Source organism: Peromyscus californicus, unplaced genomic scaffold, assembly GCF_007827085.1.
Source record: "Peromyscus californicus insignis strain IS unplaced genomic scaffold, ASM782708v3 Scaffold_17__1_contigs__length_78620276, whole genome shotgun sequence".
Classification (NCBI taxonomy): domain Eukaryota; kingdom Metazoa; phylum Chordata; class Mammalia; order Rodentia; family Cricetidae; genus Peromyscus; species Peromyscus californicus.
In genome coordinates this window covers 77,443,251-77,464,618 of record NW_026294469.1, presented here as the reverse complement: position 1 = coordinate 77,464,618, position 21,368 = coordinate 77,443,251, and the positions used below count along the sequence as shown (strand labels likewise).

The 21,368-nt window shown below is 36.2% G+C and overlaps 1 protein-coding gene and 1 pseudogene across 2 annotated transcripts in view; one reads left to right on the top strand and one right to left on the bottom strand.

The window, feature by feature from the left end:
- Positions 1 to 21,368, top strand: part of Dok6 (docking protein 6) — a 407,881-nt gene that overhangs the window by 331,197 nt on the left and 55,316 nt on the right. The gene's annotated exons all lie outside the window — the stretch shown is intronic.
- LOC128113054 (transcription initiation factor TFIID subunit 9-like) lies at positions 10,858 to 14,715 on the bottom strand (annotated as a pseudogene).

The window sequence follows — 21,368 nt, the reverse complement described above, 5'->3', positions numbered from 1 at the left end:
GGAATGGATCAGTCTGTTTCTGGTGTTTTGGTAACAGCTCATAGAAAGATGAGCCTCTTCTAGAAGCAACACTTTCTATTAAAATAAAGATAGAAGGAGAAAGAGGAATTGGCAAGGGAAGACTGAGAGGGGACACTGTTACTGAGCATAGACATTCCCTATTACTAGTCACTAATTTAGCATGCACACAAACTGTTCTGAAGCTCAGTAATCTGCCCCTTTAACCGTTAACTCAGTTTCTCTGCTCCTCACCTGCTGCCCTCCCACTGGGATTAGCTTTTCTTCAATAAACCGTACTGAAAGGGGAGTTGAAGCGGTCTCAGAGAGTGTGCTTTGTGGGGCACGCTATTCTTAATTTTCTGATATATGTAATCTCTTATTTTCATATAAAATTAAATGGGATAGATATACCTTGCATTGTTTCTGAGCAGTTTGAACAAAGATGGTTGGGGCTCCGTCTTCTGCAAAGGTGGGAGCTTTAGAAGTTCTGCTTTCATTAACACCGATTAATATCCAAACACCAGCTCTGAACTGCACGCCCTCTTCTGCCCTCTGTGTGTCCGTAATTAAGCTACAGACCACCAGTGTCAGCACCGAAGATTACCTAATTACACCAAAGGCATTTGATGCTCACGGAAAGGACATCTGTGGCTCCAATTTCTCAGAAGGACAGGACAGAAACAGACAATTAGAATTAGAGATAACCTTCAGAAAATGCTAAAGAAAATTTCAACATAGACTAGTGAGGTAAATTAAAGGCTTTATTTATTCTTCAGTTAGCTATGACCCTCTGTCCTTCTTTACATCCAATTCAGTTTTACATTTGAATTCTGTATAATTTTCCCATTGATATTTTTCTATTTAAAATTTCATCATGACACATTTTCCCGATTACAAAGTAAAAGCCTTCTTAAACTTAAAAACTAATACAGAAATTTGCAGTAAAAGTAAAGAGTAGTCTACATTGCTTCATTCCTATATTCAGATTGTATGTTTTGGGAGTAAGCAGGCAGAACAGTGAGAAGTAACCAAATACATCAACATTCCCCAGTGGCAGCAGCATGCTCCTGGCGATTTAGTAACAGCTCTTAGAAATATGACTCCTCTCCCAGAAGCGACACTTTCTTTCTATTAAACCACATTTATGGAAATTTACTGCATATCCTTACCTTAAGAGAAGTAAGTCAAAACAAAAAGTGCCTCTCTGGATATCACTGTTTTGAAATAAATTAATAAGTTGCACCCCAATGTTGACATCATAAAAATGTACAAAATATTCCCACTGTGAAATGTTTCTTATCTCCTATAGTCATAACTAATCAGCCCCTTTTCCCTGCTCTCTGAGGCACTAATGCATAACTTTACACCAATGTATTTGCTTAAATCCTGCTTCTCCCCTTAGGCTGTCGTCTAGTGACATTGTGGATGGTTTTCCTTTTATGCTACTGACTCAGACAAACTGTGGGAGACCAGTTTTGTGAAAAGACACCATCTACTCCTGAATTTTGGAGTCAAATAAACCTGATTTGAATGGTAACTGTACCACTGTTAAGTTTTGTGATTTGGGGTAATAGACTTAACCTTTCTAAGCTTCATTTTATTTGTTCCTAAAATAAGCATACTAGAATTTACCACATTGGATAAATAGGATTATTTAACACAAGGTATTCAATAAATATAAGTAAATGTCAGTGTATTAAAATAAGTTAAATTCACACTAAGAAGTTTTTTTTTTTTCTCTCTCTCTGGCAGTAGCAGATTTGCTACTTGATACCAATATATTCTAATATTAGCTTCCCAATAGAATCAGTTTCCACTATGCATGAAGAATTTCACTTCTTTCTAAAGACTTCATAAAAATCTCACATTGTTACAAAATTTCTAGCTTTTATAATTCCACAAACACTGATTCTAAGCCTCACCTACCCCAATATTTTACAGGAGAAAAATAAAATTCAGTCTTGAACGTTCATGGAATCATTTTTTCTTCTCACTAATCAAGTGTAAGACATAGTATCCTCAACAGAGAAATCATTCTTCCAAAGACTTACATCTCTCAGCCCAGGTTGTCTAAGAAATCTAGAAGCTCTTGGATCCAATGAGTTCCAGAACCAAGGACTATATCACTGAATAGAGACTCTCTACATACTGCCAACCTTACCCCATCAATCTTTATTCCCAAATCTGAGTGTTGCTGATCCCCTTATTCTAGATGTTGAGGGGCCTTTTGGAGAACACTCTTCCTCTGGCAGGCACTCACTTGGCTGGATCTGGTATTGCTAACCCTATTCTCAAGAGCATGACATTATTGACCAGACCAGATGTAAGCCTCAGGACTGAGGTAGCAGAGTTCTGCTAGAATAGCACAAGACAAATGCTGAAGACATGACATATGGCAAGTCAGACACTGAATCACTTTTTAGCAGATGTGATATAGTAATTACTAAAAAACTAAAAGATCAAGGGTTCCCAGGTGTTCTTTTGAATTAATATAACCCAGCAGCAATTGTAATAAATTGTTTTATGATTTTAATTCAAATGCAAATTTTTTAAAATATGCTCTAAATTCTATTTCTTCCCCACCAAACTTTCCCACTGAATTATTTAACTACAATAATAAGACTTTGGCCATGTGTATATGCATTTACATATTTAAAAGTGGGCATGCAGAAACATATGCACATGAGCAAATTCACACAGACACTTGCTATCTCAACATATCTCAGGAGTCCCATAAAAATACCAAACTGAAATCTATATAATATATACACAGAGGACCTGGTACAGAACCACATAGGCCCTGTGCTTGCTGCTTTAGTCTCTATGAGTTCATAAGAAATTTGTTCAGTTGATTTAGAGGGCCTTGTTGTTTAAAAAAACTGTTAAATAAGGTGTTATGAAAAATATAAGATATATAACTAATATTACATATTACTTATTATTATATTTAATAATGATAGCATATTACTTATTATATTAAATTATAAAGTTAAGATAAATAAGTAATAAATAAATAAAATGATAAAATTATAATCAGTTTTATTACTTGAACATGTCTCTGTATTAATGAGATAGTTACTCTAAGGTTGTATTAAATAAACTTAAGCTGGTAAAAATAGGAATCACAATTATTATCCTCATCTTCCTTCTGAAGACCACTCAATACTGTAAGTCAGGAAACTCGAAGTCTCCTTCTTCAATAACTTAACTGCTACACTCAGTAAGTAGTGAGCATGGACAGACAATGAACTGACTTCTACCATGGATATGCACAGTCTATACTGGAATTGAAGAAGTTGAACTATTTGGAAATGCTTTACAGAAAGAAAGTGTGTATATGCGCTATAGCACTCCACTGTGAACAAGAGATGATACTAGGTAATAGTGTGCATATATATGTCCTACATAAAGCGCCTTAATTCCTAAGGAGTTAGTTATGGTTGCAGGTTCCAGGTATGAAGAAAGGTGCTGCCAACTTTGTTCACATTTATTGATCACTTTCTCACCAATTCTCTGACACTGGTACAATTAGTGTCTCTATTTCATAAGTAAAGAAACTAAAGAACAAAAATGCAAAAGAAGTCCTTCAAGACAAATATTAGGATTGTCAAACAAGCTGTCTTGGTTTTCTAGCTTGTTTATGGCTCTGTGACTAACCCCGGGGTTGACAGAATTAAAGACAGAACAGAATAAAACATTTATAGTTTCCATCCTTCTGTGTGGGTACATTCTCCCTGAACCATAATCAAGGTTTACAAGAATTATTTCTCTGAAGAACAGGCAACAGCTATTCTCAAATGGGCTTTAAATGAGATGACCCAGATGGAAGTCATCTAAGCAATCTGTGGAAAATCCTTAGTGTTTAAAGATAAGTTCTGTATAGTTGGGGCATTGCTCCTTTTTTGAAAACAGTTTAAAGCACATTGTGTATGTAAAGTAGTTGATTTGACCCTCGAGGGTTACCATTACTTTTCGTTATTACCTTCCAGGCTTTTAACTAAGTTTACAGCAAGTTCAAATGTGTTCCTCCTTCTCTCTAACTTCTTTTGTGTCTTACTTTGGAGATTTGAAAAAATCACTCCAAGTCACTGCTCCCTTTTATTCTACACTTTTCACCCTGTTGCATATTTTCTTCTCTGCTTTAAGCATTGAGGCTGAAGAGCAGAGTCTCCCCATTGTATTCACTGTTGACTCTTTAAGTGGCTTCCCTAGCAAAGGTGCAAATGCCCTCAAGGTTTACTGCCCTTAAGTAAACACTTTTTTTGTATCTTCTGCTGAAAAGTAATTATTCTAGTGTGTGATCTTGAAAAATCTGACAAATACCAAAGAAGCAATATAAAAATTTAACTAAATATACCCCTGTCGCTGCAAGTAGAAATGATTATGATTAAATTCCATTTCTGGGGCTTTAAGGATTGAACAACTATTGTATTACTGTTTTATTGGACTTTCCATTGATAAAAAGCCATTGTTGGACTAGATGGACCACAACCTGTAAGCCACTCTAATAAATAGTCTTTATAAGTATTATTTCTACCATTTCTGTTCCTCTAGATAATCCTAACTAATACAGTGACTCAATCTCTTTGAATCTTTTCTATTGGCTCTTTTCACTACCCTTGAAAATCTTCTCACAATCCATATGTCTTTTTACCTTATGACCATGTCCATTCTCCTCCCTATAACCACACTATTATTATTACAGCACTTTAAACAATGTGCAGAGAAACAGATAATTAATCAACATTAAAGAAGTTCAAGTAAAAACAAAATAGAGAATATTTCATTTTAAACATCCATGGAATATTAATTAAACTGGGAATGTATGAAGCCACAGATATATCCTGACATCTATAAGATAATAAATCATGTGTTTGTGTCTTCTGGTCATAATATAGTCAAATAGGAACATGGTAATTGAAAGACAAAAGTTTAAACTTTTGAAACTTATAAATCTATTTCTATGATCTTGAATAAAATGATGTACTGGTGAACTCACAAAAAGCTAAAGTATAAGACAAGGAGACCATGCACAAAATCTATGAGATACCACTAAGCTAGTAGTTGGTGGAAATTTTTTAGCCACAAATGCATGTATTTACAAGAGAATACACATACAGATGGAAAACTAATTAACTAATTACTTGGGCATTCAGCTTCTTTTAAATGAGGATAGCAGAAAAAGAGGATATAGGTTGTCAATCTCCCACATTACAGCTTTATTGCATTTATCCCAAGATTGTTAGATTGGTTTAATAATAATGTATCAATAGACTACACCTGGTTCTGTTCCCAGTGTGGCCTTGAACTCACAGAGATCCACACAGATCTCTGCCTCCCAAGTGATAGGATTAAAGGCATGTGCTATGACTGTCTGGCCTCTATGTCTAATCTAGGGCTGGCTCTGTCCTGTGATCCCAAGATAAGTTTTATTTGTTAGAGCACAAATAAAATATCACCACAATCTCCCACAAAGGCAACTTTCTGATGTTACAGTGGAAGAAGGAGATGACATAACACATGATTTCAGTGAAGGCAACCATGATTTCCAGAGCGTCAGTCTACATGGGAGTGGAGCATCACACAATCACATGTTATTTTGTTCCAATTATGTGAAATTCTACAAAAGGGAACACTACCCTCACATATTTGTCTGGTTTCAATATTTGAAAAGAGAACTAGCCAGAAAAAAGAAAGCCAACCACTCTGAAGAAAGACACTTGTATAAAATCTGCATAAGGCATACATCAGTTTCCTTCACTTCTACTTATATTGTCTTAGATCTTTAGAAAGAAAAGAAAGTAAAATTGATATCTTTCAACCATCCATATTCCAGCACTTCATATTGATTTATTTTCTGTACATAATTTTTTCTTAACATTTATTTTCACTAATATATCCCAGAGGACAAGTAAATTAACAGATACTTTCTTTTAGTAAATTAACCTGTCATAAACTTTCACATTTGCAGAAGTGTAATTTTTTGTGAGTTATATGAACTTGAGGTATGATGTTCTCACTAAGCCCCATTATTCTATTTATTATTTTATTTATGGTAAAATCATCCATAAAGTACTTGACATAGTAGCACTTTTCATCTGCATTAATTACTTAGCAACATTCTTGACATCACCAAAATCTTGTGTATCCATTCTCACAAACTGATAATCCTCTCTCAAGCCAACAATTGACTCAGTCTATTTAAATACCAGCTGATTACAAGGTCTGGGCTAAGCTCTGAAGAATAAAGATGAGTATGACGCAACCCAGGCCCTAGAATTGGTCACAGTTGTATCCAACTACTTTCTCCTGTATTGATCACCAATCTCTCTCATTTCTAACTCCACTGTCATGGTGGATCCCAATACCAGCACTCTCAGTCTTCATTGTCTCTTGACTATCATAATCCATACTACCATCGTGCAGTTTACAACTCATCCACTTCTCTAGGTTCAAAGTTTAAGGACTAATTATAATCCCATCATTCCTCAGATAAGAAACTCTAGTAACAGACCCTTTGTAAATTATAACAAGCAAAAGCCTTCAATACCCTTGCCCTAATCTGAAACAATGAAGTTTCAGCCAAAATAAAGCAATGAAGATCAAGCAATGCAAGAATTTACTTTCTTACAAAAATCAAACCATTGAGATTGTTAAGTCAGGCCTAGTCATAAAGGCCCATAATTCCAGCTACTTGGGAAGCTGAGGCAGGTGGATTTGGGTAAGAGGATCATAAGTTCAAGGCTACCCTCTGCTACACAGTGAGTTCATGGTTAGTATGGGTTACATAGTGAGTTCAAGGCTAGTCTGAGCAACTTAGTAAGATCTTATTTCAATATAAAAAGTAACAAAATGAGTATAGGAATACAAGTAAGTAGAAGAACTTTTGTCTGCCTAATGTGAGGCCCTAGGTTCAATCCCTAGTACCACAAACACAAGGAAATTCTGCTGTTAAGGTCCATGCTGTGTTTTAGATGTGGAGACTAAAGCCTGAAACAAATATCTCTATTTTGACCATTGAATAGGGGTTCTTTGAAACATATTTTAAGACTATCATCAAAAGAATTTTAGTAAGTCACATGAGAGAGGAAGGGAGATGGGTCAAGGAGTCTCTGAGCTCCTGGTGGCAAGAACAGTGTATGTCACAGTGTGGTAACACTATCTACTGGCAGTTTGCAGAAAGGGTTCCTATGTCATGACTGATATACTGACTCAATCTGTAATTCATAACTGTATAAAGTCCCTGATAAATATACGCAGTTAATATTTAACATGGTAAAGAGAAAGGGTTCATTTTGGCTCAGAGTTTTGGAGGTGTAATCATACATTCAGTTGACCCATTGCTCTATGCCTATGGCTAGATATCATAGAATGACATTAACATATAGCAGAGAAGTCATTCACCTTGTGCCCACAATACAAAACAGAGAAACTTATAAAGAGTTCAAAGTTCAACTTTGCCACTCAAGAGCATGAGCCCAGTGTCTAAAGACTTCTCACTATGCCCCAAAACTAAAGTTTCTACCACCTCCCAAGCCTTGACACTTGGAACTTTGGGGTAGTTAAGACCTATGCTGCAGCACACAGTGACCTATTATTTTTTGGAATCTCATGTTCCTAGCTAGAATCATCTTCAAGGATAAGTTTGAAAAAACAAAAAACAGTATGCTTTGCAACAATTGACTAGAGACAGAAAAATGACAGACTGACCAAATCTTTAGCCCACAGTCATAGAGGTTTTATGATGATCCACTTTCCAGGCTTGCCCCTCATGTCACAAAAGGCTACTCAAGATCTATCACAAAGAACCAATTCAATAACATTTGTCATATGTCCAATTCAAATGTCTTCATGTCTCCTTCATCCCCACACTTCAAAAGAATCAGGTATAATGGAAGCTGGCTGGCTCTCCAACAAATAAATATTTTCAGTCGGTATTAAACATGATTTCTGTTTGTAGACAGAAAAAAAGTAACAAAGGAAATATAAATAAAAGAAATTTATGTCTCCATACATCTAGAAAATTTTTAAAAATATATACTTCATGATGAAGAGGTCAAAGGAATTATGACATCCATGAATACGCAGATAATGGAAAGGACATAGAGTGGGCTTAAATGTCCATCACAGTTGAAAATAACAATCCTACATATAAAAGTGTTTTATGAGCACTTGGTAGTTCAGGGAATTGTAGGTGAAAATAACCTGAAAAGATTTCTGGAAATATTAGGAGTTGATAAAATAACTAAGAAATGAATTCCAAAAGAGAGAAATAAGTGTGCCTGAGTGTGTTTGACACAAAATTTGAACATTTAGGTGTTCCTAAAATAAAGAATAAGTAATAGCTCTATATAAAAATATGTCCAGAAAAAAAAAATGGAAACCTGGTTTTCAGCTCAGATCCTGGAGAAACAGATGAGATGCCAAGATGTGTCGAGGCATGCAACAGTTAGCCAGGTAATGATCATCATACCCTGGAAGAGGTGTAAAAGAATATGGGTAGTGTAGCAAATAAGTGCAATAAAAAGCAGCCTGGGAGCCAGGCGGTGGTGGTGCATGCTTTTAATCCCAGCACTCGAGAGGCAGAGGCAGGCAGATCTCTGCAAGTTCGAGGCCAGTCTGGGATACAGGGTGAGTTCCAGGAAAGGCGCACAGCTACACAGAGAAACCCTGTCTCAAAAAACAAACAAACAAAAAAAGAGCAGCCTGGAAGCAACAAAAGCAATGCAGAAAGCATCATAAACTTTGCAAACAAGCAAACAAACAAACAATAATCAGAAATGAAGTCAGAAGTTTGAGGAAAACACAAAATCACTATAAACTCGATAGCTGACTTCTAAGTAATTAGATTGATGAAACTAATGCATATTCTAAACACTGCCTTAACAATGTTGCAACCATTCTGGGAATGAGTCAAGAGAAGTATGTGTGAGGTAGAGATGTGTGGTGATGTTGTGTTTCCCAAAATATTGTGCACCCTAATAAACTTATCTGGGGTCAGAGAACAGAACAGCCACTAGATACAGAGGCCAGAAAATGGTGGCACTCACACCTTTAATCCTAACATCCCAAAGGCCGAGATTCATCTGGATCTCTGTGAGTTCAAAGCCACACTGGAAACAGTCAGGCATAGTAACTCACGCCTTTAATCCCAGGAAGTGATGGCAGGAAGCAGAAAGGTATAAAAGGCATGAAAACCAGGAACTAGAGCTAGTTAAGCTTTTAGGCTTCTAGCAGCAGTTCAACTGAGATCCATTTGAATGAGGACACAGAGGCTTCCAGTCTGAGGAAACAGGATCAGCTGAGGAACTGGTGAGATGAGGTGGCTGTGGCTTGTTCTGCTTCTCTGATCTTCCAGCATTCACCCCAATACCCAGCTCCAGGTTTGTTTTTATTAATAAGACCTTTTAAGATTCATGAGAGGGCATGATTAAGAATAGTAAATCTTTATATTCTTATCAAAAAGGAAGACTATAATGTGTGAAAACAAAAATTAGACAAGTTGCAGCTTTAAACATTGTCATGAAGCCTCCAAAATAAGCTGCATTGATAAGGGGTAAGGGTATACTTATCTGTGGATATAAGGACAAATATTTAGATTATAGTTGGAAATTATATTGATTTCAGAAGACAGTTGTAATAGGGTCTGTTCTAGGGTCAACATCTGTCAGACACTGGTAGTTGGCTAAGTTTGAGATCCACAGTTGGTCAAAATGAAGAAGTAACTATGGGGTACATCATTCTAATTGATACATATACAACATGACTTCTATGTCTGAGGTTCAAGGAAAATTTCAGAAAAATTGTGAGAACCAGACAACCAAGATGCCTGGTGCTAGATAGTGTCTCTTAGATATGACAAGGAAGGTACACCCATGAAAATCCAACCATATGGTTATCTAAACAAAATCTATATAGTGACACCAGTTGACACACCAACGTGGATCGGGTCCTACCCCTAGATGAAAAGCTACAGGCAATTAATGTCTGCTGTGAGAAAGAATGATTTTCTCCAGGGATAAAGCACCTTGATAGGTTATCCAATCTCCAATGCATGGTTTTATGATGCTTTCTGTACTGTCTGTATCTTCCAGGCAACGTGTGTGTGTGTGTGTGTGTGTGTGTGTGTGTGTGTGTGTAATTTTAATATTTCCATCAATTAGCAGGATTTAGAGAGGGATGTAAATGATCCAAACACAGTACTCATGTTTAAAATTCTCAAAAAATTAAAATTAAATAAAAAATATTGTTGAAAGCAGATGCAGAAATCCATGGCCGGGTGCCAAACCAAGCTCCAGTAGTCCAGTTGATGAGTGAGAGGAAGGATTCTATGAGCAAGGGATATCAAGCTCATGATAGGAAAATATACAGAGACAGCCAGCCAAACTAGTGGAAACTCATGAACTGTGGGCCAATAACTGTGGAGCCCCCATGGAACTGGACTAGGCCCTCTGGATAGGCGAGACAGTTATTTAGCTTGAACTGTTTAGGGGACCCAGAATCCATCCATGGTGCATGAGCCGCCTTTTTGGAGCCCAGTGCCTATGGTGGGACACTTAGCACAGCTTTGGTGCAGGGGGAAGGACTTGGACCTGCCTCAACTGAATGTGCCAGGCTCTGCTGACTCCCCATGGGAGACCTTGTCTTGCAGAAGGTGGGAATGGGGGGTGGGTTGAGGAGGAAGCCTGGGGGGCAGGAGGAGGGAGGACAGGGGGATCTGTGGTTGGTATGTAAAATGAATAGAAAAATTTAATAATAAAAATAAATAAATAAAAATGTTGTCATTTAGTAATATGGATAAACACATTAGAGGAAAATCTCTAAAGGATTCTGACTTAGCCTATGGCAATGTAGCATAGTACTTCAACTAATGTTACTGATGTTTTCTTTTTTTTCAAATTGATAAATGAACATTTTATTTTTTTATGCATAAAGGTTGACGAAAAACCATGACTAGTTCTATTAAAACTGAACATTTCAATTGAAAGGTATAGTACGTGTACTTATAAAATACCATTTTCTAAACTACAGCTTTAAAACATAACACATGCTTGTTTAATTTCAGTGCAATGGATTCAAGACCAAGTACACATGCTACATGCATCCAGGATAAATTACAAATTATCATAGTCATCATCATCATCATAGTCATCGTTATCTTCACACTTTTTCAGGGCATTTGCTGACTCATTGTCTGTATTTTGTGATACCATATTAGTAGTAATAAGGATGTTTTTGGACCCAGTTAATGATGGATTGATCAGAACATTCTGAACTGCTGGTGTTGTAGAAATTGAAGCTTTCATGGGAGGAAACTGAGAAGCAGGCATCTGCACTGTACACCTCTGTCCTGTGAGGGACATTGGAGTGCCTACTTTAGTTGAGACAGACATGGTTTGTGGAGTTAGTGTGCCTGGTGTGGGAGTACTTGGTCTCCTAGAAACTGAACCAACACTTAACCGTGGAACAGTTATTCTTTCTGCAGGAGTAGATGCCTTTTTTATAAAGACTTAAGCCTATAGTTTGGGGCAGTTAAACAATATCTATCCGGGGGCAGTCTAGGACCTGAATATGGCTTAATAAACAGCAAAGGGGTTTGATTTCTTTGTCTTGCAATATCTAATAAAAAAATCTCTCGGGGGAGAAGTGAACGACTGGTTGGCATGGCACTGGATGGCCAATCACACATCATCTGCATCAACAGTGGCCTTCTTAGCATGGCTTGAATATATTTTAGCATCATCTAGAATTGTGGTCACATATAGGAAGGCAAACTCCAACATCTGATTTATAACTCTTGGCTCATATTCTGTAATCCCCATATCCTTGAGGATTTGTGCTATCATCTGTGCATCTTTCGGCACGCTCTTGGGAGAAGCCATCTTGCCAGACTCCATGATATCCGGTGATCAGACTTGAGCTAAAACCCCCACATTAACGTACTTCAGTCCTGATCTTGATCCAAGTTCTTTGCCTAACGTGGTTTTTCCAACCCCTAGTGTACCGGTGAGCAGGATGTTCGGAAGCTTCATAGTCCTCCCTCACCGGCAGCCAGCTCCTGGGCTTCACTCACCCGAAGCAGAGCTCTCCAGGGAGGAGTGGGCACCCGGCTAGCTCTAGCTCTCCTCGAGGCCCCCTTGGGCACTCACCGATGACTTCCTGGCCTTTGTTGCTACTCTCCCATCGAATGCTGGAAGCCGGGCCACCACGTTGGCCTGCATTTTGGGTCAGGCAGTATGCCGGACCTATTACTGATGTTTTCATAGTTAGTTGGTTAGTAAAGGGGTTTCATTCTGTAGCTAAGGATAGCCTCAAACTCATGGTGATCCTCCTACCTCAGTCTTGCACATGCTGAGATTAAAGGCACAGGCTAATCATACCCGGCTGTTTGTTCCTTTATAGACTTTGGGGCTTTAAACCTGCTTTCCGAGAGTTGAAAAGATATAAGAGTGACAAAAGACAGAATTTTACAGGCTCTTTTCTACACGAATCTTTAACAGAACTCATGCATCATTTGTAGTTTGGAATACAATGGAGAACACAAGGGAGTTAACCATTAGATACTTGCTATATATAAAAGCATCTCTACACATACTTGTCAAGTGATATTGATGGTGCTTTATATTCTTTTCTCACCAATCTCTCCAGCGTTTCCAATGACGCTGATATCCAGGTCTTGACCATCTCAAAGGAAAATATCCTTTCCAGTTTTCACCCTCTCTTTACCCTGTCGCCTCCACTGACACCATCATCCTTCTACTTATGATTAACTGTAGGTGCAGTGAAGTGTCTTTTATATCTCTATATCAGCCTCTACTTGCAGACACTAGCTTATCAAAGTGGAAAAGACCTTCCCTTCTCCCATTTGCCATCTGGAACAGCACCTTACATGGATTCATGGGAGGGGACATATGACACTGTGGCACAGTTAGTTTAAGTCGACACTTCCAGCATTTTTCTTTGGCTTTATTCTTGTGAAATTATACCAGTGATCCCATAATTCCCTTAATGCCCTATAAATTTGGACAAATGCTTTACTGTCTCTGAATAAATGTCATATACTTCAAATTATCACACATTTGTTAAAAAAAACAGTGAAAGTATTTTATTTATCCTATTTATGGTGTATGATTGTAAAAAGAAAACTGTGTTCTCAGTTATGAAAATATTTTCTGATTCTATAAATATTAGTACAAGAAAAGTTAAACCTCTTTTCAGATTTGCAGAAAACAAACAATACAGGAATTAGGAGGCCCATGTTAGTACTTTAAAGTACTTCTGGTGAGCACAATCTCTGCACGTTGTAATATTTGTGAAAGTGGAGTTTAATTAAATATAGAAAATGCATTAAGAAGAAAGTGAAAATAAAATATTTCCCTGAGCATGTCCCAGCATTAATAAAAATGTACATGTTATACATTTTCTTTATGAGTATATTTTATATAGGTAAGCAAACATTACAGTTAAACCTAACCACAGTGGACTCACTATTCATAACTTACCTCATTAAAATTGAATGACAGGATTTACATGTGTTTCTATATCAGTCAAGAAAGGCTCAAATATTTTTTCCTGTTCTTTTTCATTTTTGTTTTTATTTTTTTTCTTTACAATATAATCTGATCATGGTTTCCCCCTTCTTAACTCCTCCCATATCCTCCTTCCAACTTCATATCCTTTCTTTTACACCCCCTTTTGAAAACAAACAATATATTTTTATTCTTGATACTAGAAAATTATAAAACTAAGTTAATACTTTAAATGAAAATGCTATATTCATGTTATCCTTAGGAAAAGCGGTGCCATTTGGCATTACTACTCATGTGTATGTGTGAGTGTGTGTATGTACATGTATGTAAGTTGTGTGTATGTATATGTACATAGTACACACATGTAGAGTCAGAGGTTGATGGCAATAGTCTTCCTTAATTGTCCACCTTAGTTTTAGAGACAGGGTCTCTCAGTGAATCTTGAGGGTAGAAACTGAGCTAGAAACTGGCTGGTCAGCAAGTCCCACTGATCCACCTGTCTCCTCCCGGGTGCTTGCATTACAGGCATACATCACCACATGCTTGTTTTGACCAAAGTCTTGTCTTTGCAAGCCAAATGATGATTATGTTCTCAGGTGGCCAGGAAAATCAATTCTGAGTCTAGCCTAAACTCTGTTTCAGAACATCTTTCAAGTTTTTTTTTAATTACTCTGTGTATTTACTTGTTTACCAAAAAGAAATCCAAACTAATACTATATGGTTTGGTATTTCTGTACTTGATTTATTTAGGATGTACTTGAAAAATATTAAGCCTTATACTAACTTTACAAAACATTATAATTTTCAATTAATATTATTCATTGTTTCAGAGAGCATGGAAATTTCATGTAATCATGCAAAATAAACATGATTTAAATATTTTTATTTAAAATGAATATTCAAACCAAACATCGTGGTGAATATCTGCAGTAGTAACCCTTGAACATTAGAGGCCAAGGATCAAGAATGATCTTGGCTACATAGTTCAAAACTAACTGAGCTCTGTGACACCAATTTCAAACACACACACACACACACACACACACACACACACACACACATACATGCACACATATACACACTCATATGTACATATATATGCTTATATATGTATATATTCAAATGCTCAAAAGGTTATTAATCTGTTCCTATCATTTCATTGCTGTCATTAACATGACATTAATATTACAGAACAGCACAAGGTAATTTTCATATAAAATTGTGAAATATATTTAGGATGTGGTAAAATTTAAGAGAATAAAAATAATGAGAATTTCATGATCCTTAGACATGAACTACAGATGCCTCTAGCACTGAATTATAAGCTTTTTCTTAGAAAAAAATTTTTAGAGACTTTTTAAGTATTCAAACACTGTCATGGCATTTCAGTATCAAAAGCATACTCTTAGCTTACTCTCAAACATTATAGTGTACTTATATGCATACAAAATTGTGATTCATTTCTAAAATATGATTGAATTATGATGGTTATTAATCATCATTCTGTGACTGACTGACTTTATTCAAGTGAAAATTTTTATTGGTGCATTTAATTGAATCCATAAAATTTCTTGGACACATCAACTATGACAACAGTTATTCCGTAGGGATAAAAAGATTTCTACAAACAGGAGATTTTTGTTTTCTTAGAAAGTTTTTACATAGTGTCTTAGGAATGTTAAGGGGAGAGTAATTAGACTTTCCATTTTTATGGTCATAGATATTTGACCTTTAAGTAATGCAGGTAAAAGTTACTTTATTATTTCTTTTGTATAATTATAAAACCCAAAGTCAGACTGTTTATCAACTGTGCTGACACTGAAAATATAATTCAAACCCTGACTCTATAAACACAAAGGCAATTCTTTACACTGAAAAGCATAATTTTCATCCTACTCACTATAATTAAAGTACATTCAGTGTCTTTTTGAAGGAATGGAAAATCACAGGCTTGGTGGATTGCCTTCCATTAGCAATGCCATACGATGTATGTAATTCACCAAGCACTTTCATTTCCCAGAAATTTCATGTATAATGACAGTCCAACATTAGCAAAACTTTGTTGACACAGTGAGGGACAGAAGATTACCTGTATGGAGTGATAAAACAAAAAATATCATTTGAGTGAAATCCTATCGACCATCTCATTCATCAAACCTGGAATTTACTTCTAAAAATGTAGATCTATAATTATGCATTTTATTAAAATGTTTACATTTAAGTATATTGTGCATTGAAATTCAATTGATGCAGTTGTTCAGGTCATCTATAATTATTTCCTCAAACTTCATAACTATGGTGGTCTTCGTTCAATTAAACACTTCAATGATTCTCGCTCTGCAACAGAAGCCACTGTAGTTTAGCAAAGAAAGGGATACTCGAGTGAAAATAATTAAATGACTCAATATTACATTCAATCAAAGATGGACACATATCCTCCCTAAATTGTACCCAGCATTGGATTCTTCTTTAAATAGATTTACCATCAATGTGTATCATTACTTATAGAATTTGTTTCTGTTCAATTGCCTAATTTAGAATCCCATCACAGCCTTTTAATCACAGTGCTCATTGTTGCCATATATTAGGTTTCATTATTTTCTTACAATACTTTATTCATAACATTATTTTTCAATTATTTCACTTAATGCCAATGTATGCACACTCATGTGCTCATGTGCTTGTGTGTGTGTGTGTGTGTGTGTGTGTGTGTGTGTGTGTGTGTGTTCATGCATCTTCATGTCTACAGATGCCAGAGGTCAATAGATGACATCAGGTCTCCTCCCCTACAGATCTCCACCTTAACTTTTGATACACGGTCTCTTATTGAATCTAGAGCTTGCTGATTGAGCTAGACTGGCTGGCCAGCTAGCACCAGGAATTTTCTGGTCTTCTCCAAGAAAGGTGGGATTAAGTTACATGAGTCAGCTTATTTACCTAGTGTTTTCTGGGAACCTGACTCAAATCCTCATGCTTATGTGGCAAACATTTAACCAACTGCACAAGTCCTCCAGTCCTCAGTTGGTTTGTTTCTTGTTACTTACGTTGTGCAGTCATGTAATATCTTAGTGAAAAGGGGCTTAGCATACAGTTGATAAAGATCAAAGAGCATATCATTAAAATGCTTGGTATCTTTTTTTTATAGAGGTATAGTTCCTGAGTGAAGCCCTCAAAATTGTATATATTCAGTCTAAACATACTTTAAAATATCTCCAGTAAGATATAATGTGAAACTAACATTTCATAGCTCTAAAACTGAACCTTACAAATTAGAGTAGGAGATAGCAAGTTGAATTATTTCTGTCTCCTTTAATGTTTTTAACGGTCTTCTATGTACCATGGTTATAAAATTACTCAAGAATGCATAATTTTAGTTCAAGGAAAACATATGTTGCCAATTCACATTTTAAGTATTTATGCTAAAAAATAAAATGGCTTTAACACTTTGAAGTCTTCCTTTCTTAAATATGAAGAATTATATCTTCTGTAGATGAACCAAAACCTCATGAGAATTTGTCATATATGTATGTAGTATTAATACACGTATTAGTTGGTGTGTATGATAATTTAATTGTGCTTTGCCTGAATGGTTTCTTATACAGTATTTAAACCAATTCACACTGAATTATAGGCTTTATAAGAAAATATTTAAAATTGTAGTTCTTGCTATACTATCTCATATATATGTATATACATGAATTACATATATGAAATTTTCAGCAGCTTGACTGTTTTTATGTAGTTGTGGTAAGTACAACATTGAGAAATATTTTTGCACTTCACTGTATGTCCTTTGCTATGTTAAAATTAGTAATAAAAAGAACAAATTGTACAAGAAAAGGAAGGCAGTCAATAATGTGTTTTGTTTTAGTATAGGGAGAAAAAGAAAAGAGATAAAAGCTTTCTAGTTTATCAATTCAGTGCCTTTGAAGGCACATTAAAATCACTATGAGGTCAGTTGAAACCATCTAATGAGTGCATGGACCACTTGTTTTTGTCTATTGAACTATTTCCCACAAAAAAGAATTTTTTTCCTAAAAGAACAAGAAATTTAGATAAACTTTAGGAATACTTTATGATTGTAGTAACCGCAGTGCTTACATAAATACTGAGAACATTATTAAATAGGTTCTGAGCTGCTTTGGAGAGGCGATAATGTTGGCAATGGTGTCTATTCAAGCATCAAAGGATGTAATAATTATTGTAGCTAGTATGGAGAGAGACCTACAGTATTTGATATCTTAAATCCATGACAAAGCTTTCAAAGGAAAGCCCTAAAAGTACATATTGTATATAGCAAAATATATTGCATTCACCTGTTTTGATTTTCGACTAAAAATTCATATATTGATCACATCAAGCCAAATTGGATAAGTTTGTAGAATTTTTAGCCAACCATGGTGGGTGGGGACAAATATAATCATAAAATAAACAGGAAATAGTGCTTTCTGTTTTGGGAGAAGAAAAGGGATAGTACAAATTGGAGATAATGTAAACAGAGAAATGGACCACTTTTCATATGAAAACAATGAAATTTTAAAAGATGTATAAGGAAAAGGAATATTAGGGTCTTGTCAAACTTCCTCTGACTGGAGTTTCATTATTGGTGGAAATGGTAAGGTCCACTTGGGTTTATTAAAGATTCAAATTGCCACACGTCTGAACTAATGCCCAAGGTTGTACTAAATGTCATGTAGGTGACACTGGCCACACATTGGCATATAGGACACATACACTGATATTTTGAGTAGTAACCAAAGCTAAATTCCTGAGTAATGGAAGTGGAAGGATCCAGCCACTGTTTCAGAACAGTAGTACAGCTTCCAGATGCAATGATCTTCAAACTTTTAAAATGATAAATGTTTTCCCCACATCTTTTTGAGATGTAGAAGAGTAACTACCAACAACTGTTCTAAAGTTATTTTTAGGTGATGTATTTTCTAATTTTGTTGTTGTGATAAAATACTACAGCCAGAAAACACTTGCAGAAGAATTTGTTTTGGCTTATGGTTCCGTAACAGCTGGTAAGAGATGGCTGCAGGTGGCAGGAGAGGGAAGCTGAGAGATCATATTTTCATACACAGCACGAATCAGAGACAGCAATCAGGGGTGGGGCTAGTCCCCCCCCCCCCCCCCCCCCCCCCGGTCAAAGCCCATCCCTACCTATGTACTTCCTCCAGCGAGGCTGAACCTTGCTACAGTTAAACTCTTAAAGTTTCCATAACCTCCCCAAACACCGCCACCAACTAGAGACCACATGTCTAACTACATGAGTCAATGTGAGCCATTTCTTTTCAGAAAACCACATTACATGAAGTAAATTAAAGTTATCTCTCAGTTTAGAATAGTGTTTCATGTTCTGGAGTCAAAACAAAATAAAATACAGCCTCCAAATTTGGACATACTCATCAACCAATTGGATCAGGAATCTAATGTTATATAGCAATTTAAATTTTTAAAAAATATAATGTAAAAAGAAACCATAAAAATAGAATAAAGAAAAGAAATCTGCAGTATAGCTCTATGAATTTTCATTAAAGCACCCAAATTGAAAACCAACCTGAGGCCTGGTCCTCTTCCAATGGCTGCTCCTGTGACCGTAACTTCAATCCTGACTTTAATTTAGCTTTTTGATCAATAAAGACATGTATATGTTTTCATATGGCAGCCATTGGCTGGTTCTAACTCTTATATAATATTGTAGTGTACTTATGAATATGTCACATTAATTGTCTATCATACACTGCCAATTGGAATTTGAGCTATATAGAATTATTGTTTATTATGAATAGTTCTTTTTGTAAATGTTCTTTCTATATCTTCAGACTGGAACATCTTGGTTATCAATTATTTATATTCTCAGCCTTAAATGGTATGGTTAGCTTTCTCCAAATGTTCATATCAGTTTTTATTCCATTATGACAAGCATGGGACTTTAGTGGCTTCATATCTTTGCCAATGGTTGTTATTAAATTTTTTATGATAGCTATTTTGAAGAATGTGGTTGGTATGGTTTGTAATTCTAATAATAATAGAGTGGTCAAAATAAAGATAGGTGTCTCCAAACTTGAGACATTTCTAAAATCAGGGTGACTCCTAGGGGAGAAATAAAAGGGAATGAGAATACAATTCATCTTGCTGTTTGGAGGTGTCTTCCTTTCTCCTACTGAAAGCAGAATCACATCAGAAACTTAAAAGAACAAAGTATTCAACTCTTCAGATACTCCAATTTCTATTGAATAATAAAGAAAACCTTCAATTATCCTGAATTTTATTTCCAACAGAGTAAAATAATACTCTGAAGTGGAAAAGATACAAGGAGATTTAATTTTAGGTTATAGAGAGATTGTTTCTATAAAGCTATATTTATAATTTACAAACTACTCACAAATAAATCCTTAACATGGCTGCATGTGTTTCTAGTCCCAGCACTGAGGAGACTGAGGCAGGAAGATGGACAGTTTTATTCTTGTCCAGGCTATAGTGAAACCATGTGTCAATACACTCAGGATGCTTTTTGTCTAGCTTCATCTACTTACCTGCAAATTTCATGATTCTTTTTTAACTACTGAACAATATTCCATTGTGTAAATGTACCACATTTCCATTACCCTTTCATCTTTTAATGAACAGTATAAAATTTCTGACTATTATAAATACAGCAACAATGAGTAAGTGTTGAGACCATGTCCCTGTTGCTGTGGTCTGGTCTGTATGTCAAGTGTGTTGCTGATTGGTCAATAAATAAATCACTGATTGGCCAGTGGCCAGGCAGGAAGTATAGGCGGGACAAGGAGGAGAATAAAGCTGGGAAGTGGAAGGCTGAGAGACACTGCCAGCCGCCATGATGACAAACAGCATGTGAAGATGCTGGTAAGCCATGAGCCATGTGGCAAGGTATAGATTTATAGAAATGGATTAATTTAAGCTGTAAGAAAAGTTAGCAAGAAGCCTGCCATGGCCCTATAGTTTGTAAGCAATATAAGTCTCTGTGTTTACTTGGTTGGGTCTGAGCGGCTGTGGGACTGGCAGGTGAGAGAGATTTGTCTTGACTGTGGGCCAGGCAGGAAAACTCTAGCTACACCCTGTAGTAGGATGTAGAGTCCTTTGAGTATATGCCAAAGAATGGTATAGCCGGATCTTGGGGTAGATCTATTCCCTGCTTCCTTAGGAACTGTAACACTGATTTCCATAGTGGCTTGTACAAGTTTGCGCTCCCACCAGCAATGAATGAAAGTTCCCCTTCCTAAATATCCTCACCAGCATGAGCCGCCATTTGTTTTATTGATCTTGTTCATTCTTAGTGGTGTAAGACGAATCCCAAAGTTTTGATTTGTAATTCCTTGATGACTAAGAACATTTCTTTAAGTGTTTCTTGGCCAGTTATATTTCATATTTTGAGAGCTCTCTTTTTAGATCTGTACCCCATTTTTTTTTTTTTTTTTGGTTTTTCGAGACAGGGTTTCTCTGTGTAGCTTTGCACCTTTTCCTGGAACTCACTCTGTAGCCCAGGCTGGCCTCCAACTCACAGAGATCCGCCTGGCTCTGCCTCCTGAGCGCTGGGATTAAAGGCGTGCGCCACCACCGCCTGGTTCTGCACCCCATTTTTAATTGGGTTATTTATCTTCCTGATATCCAGTTTTTTTTTCAGTTCTTTATGTATTTTAGATATTAGCCCTGTAGCAGATATGAAATCATAAAGATCTTTTCCCATTCTGTAGCCAGGAGCTTTTTCTAAATTATGGTGTCCTTTGTCATCTAGCTTTTCAGTTTCATGATATCTCATTTATTAATTGTTGTTCTTAGTGCCTGTGCTTTGGGTGTCCTGTTCATAAAGTA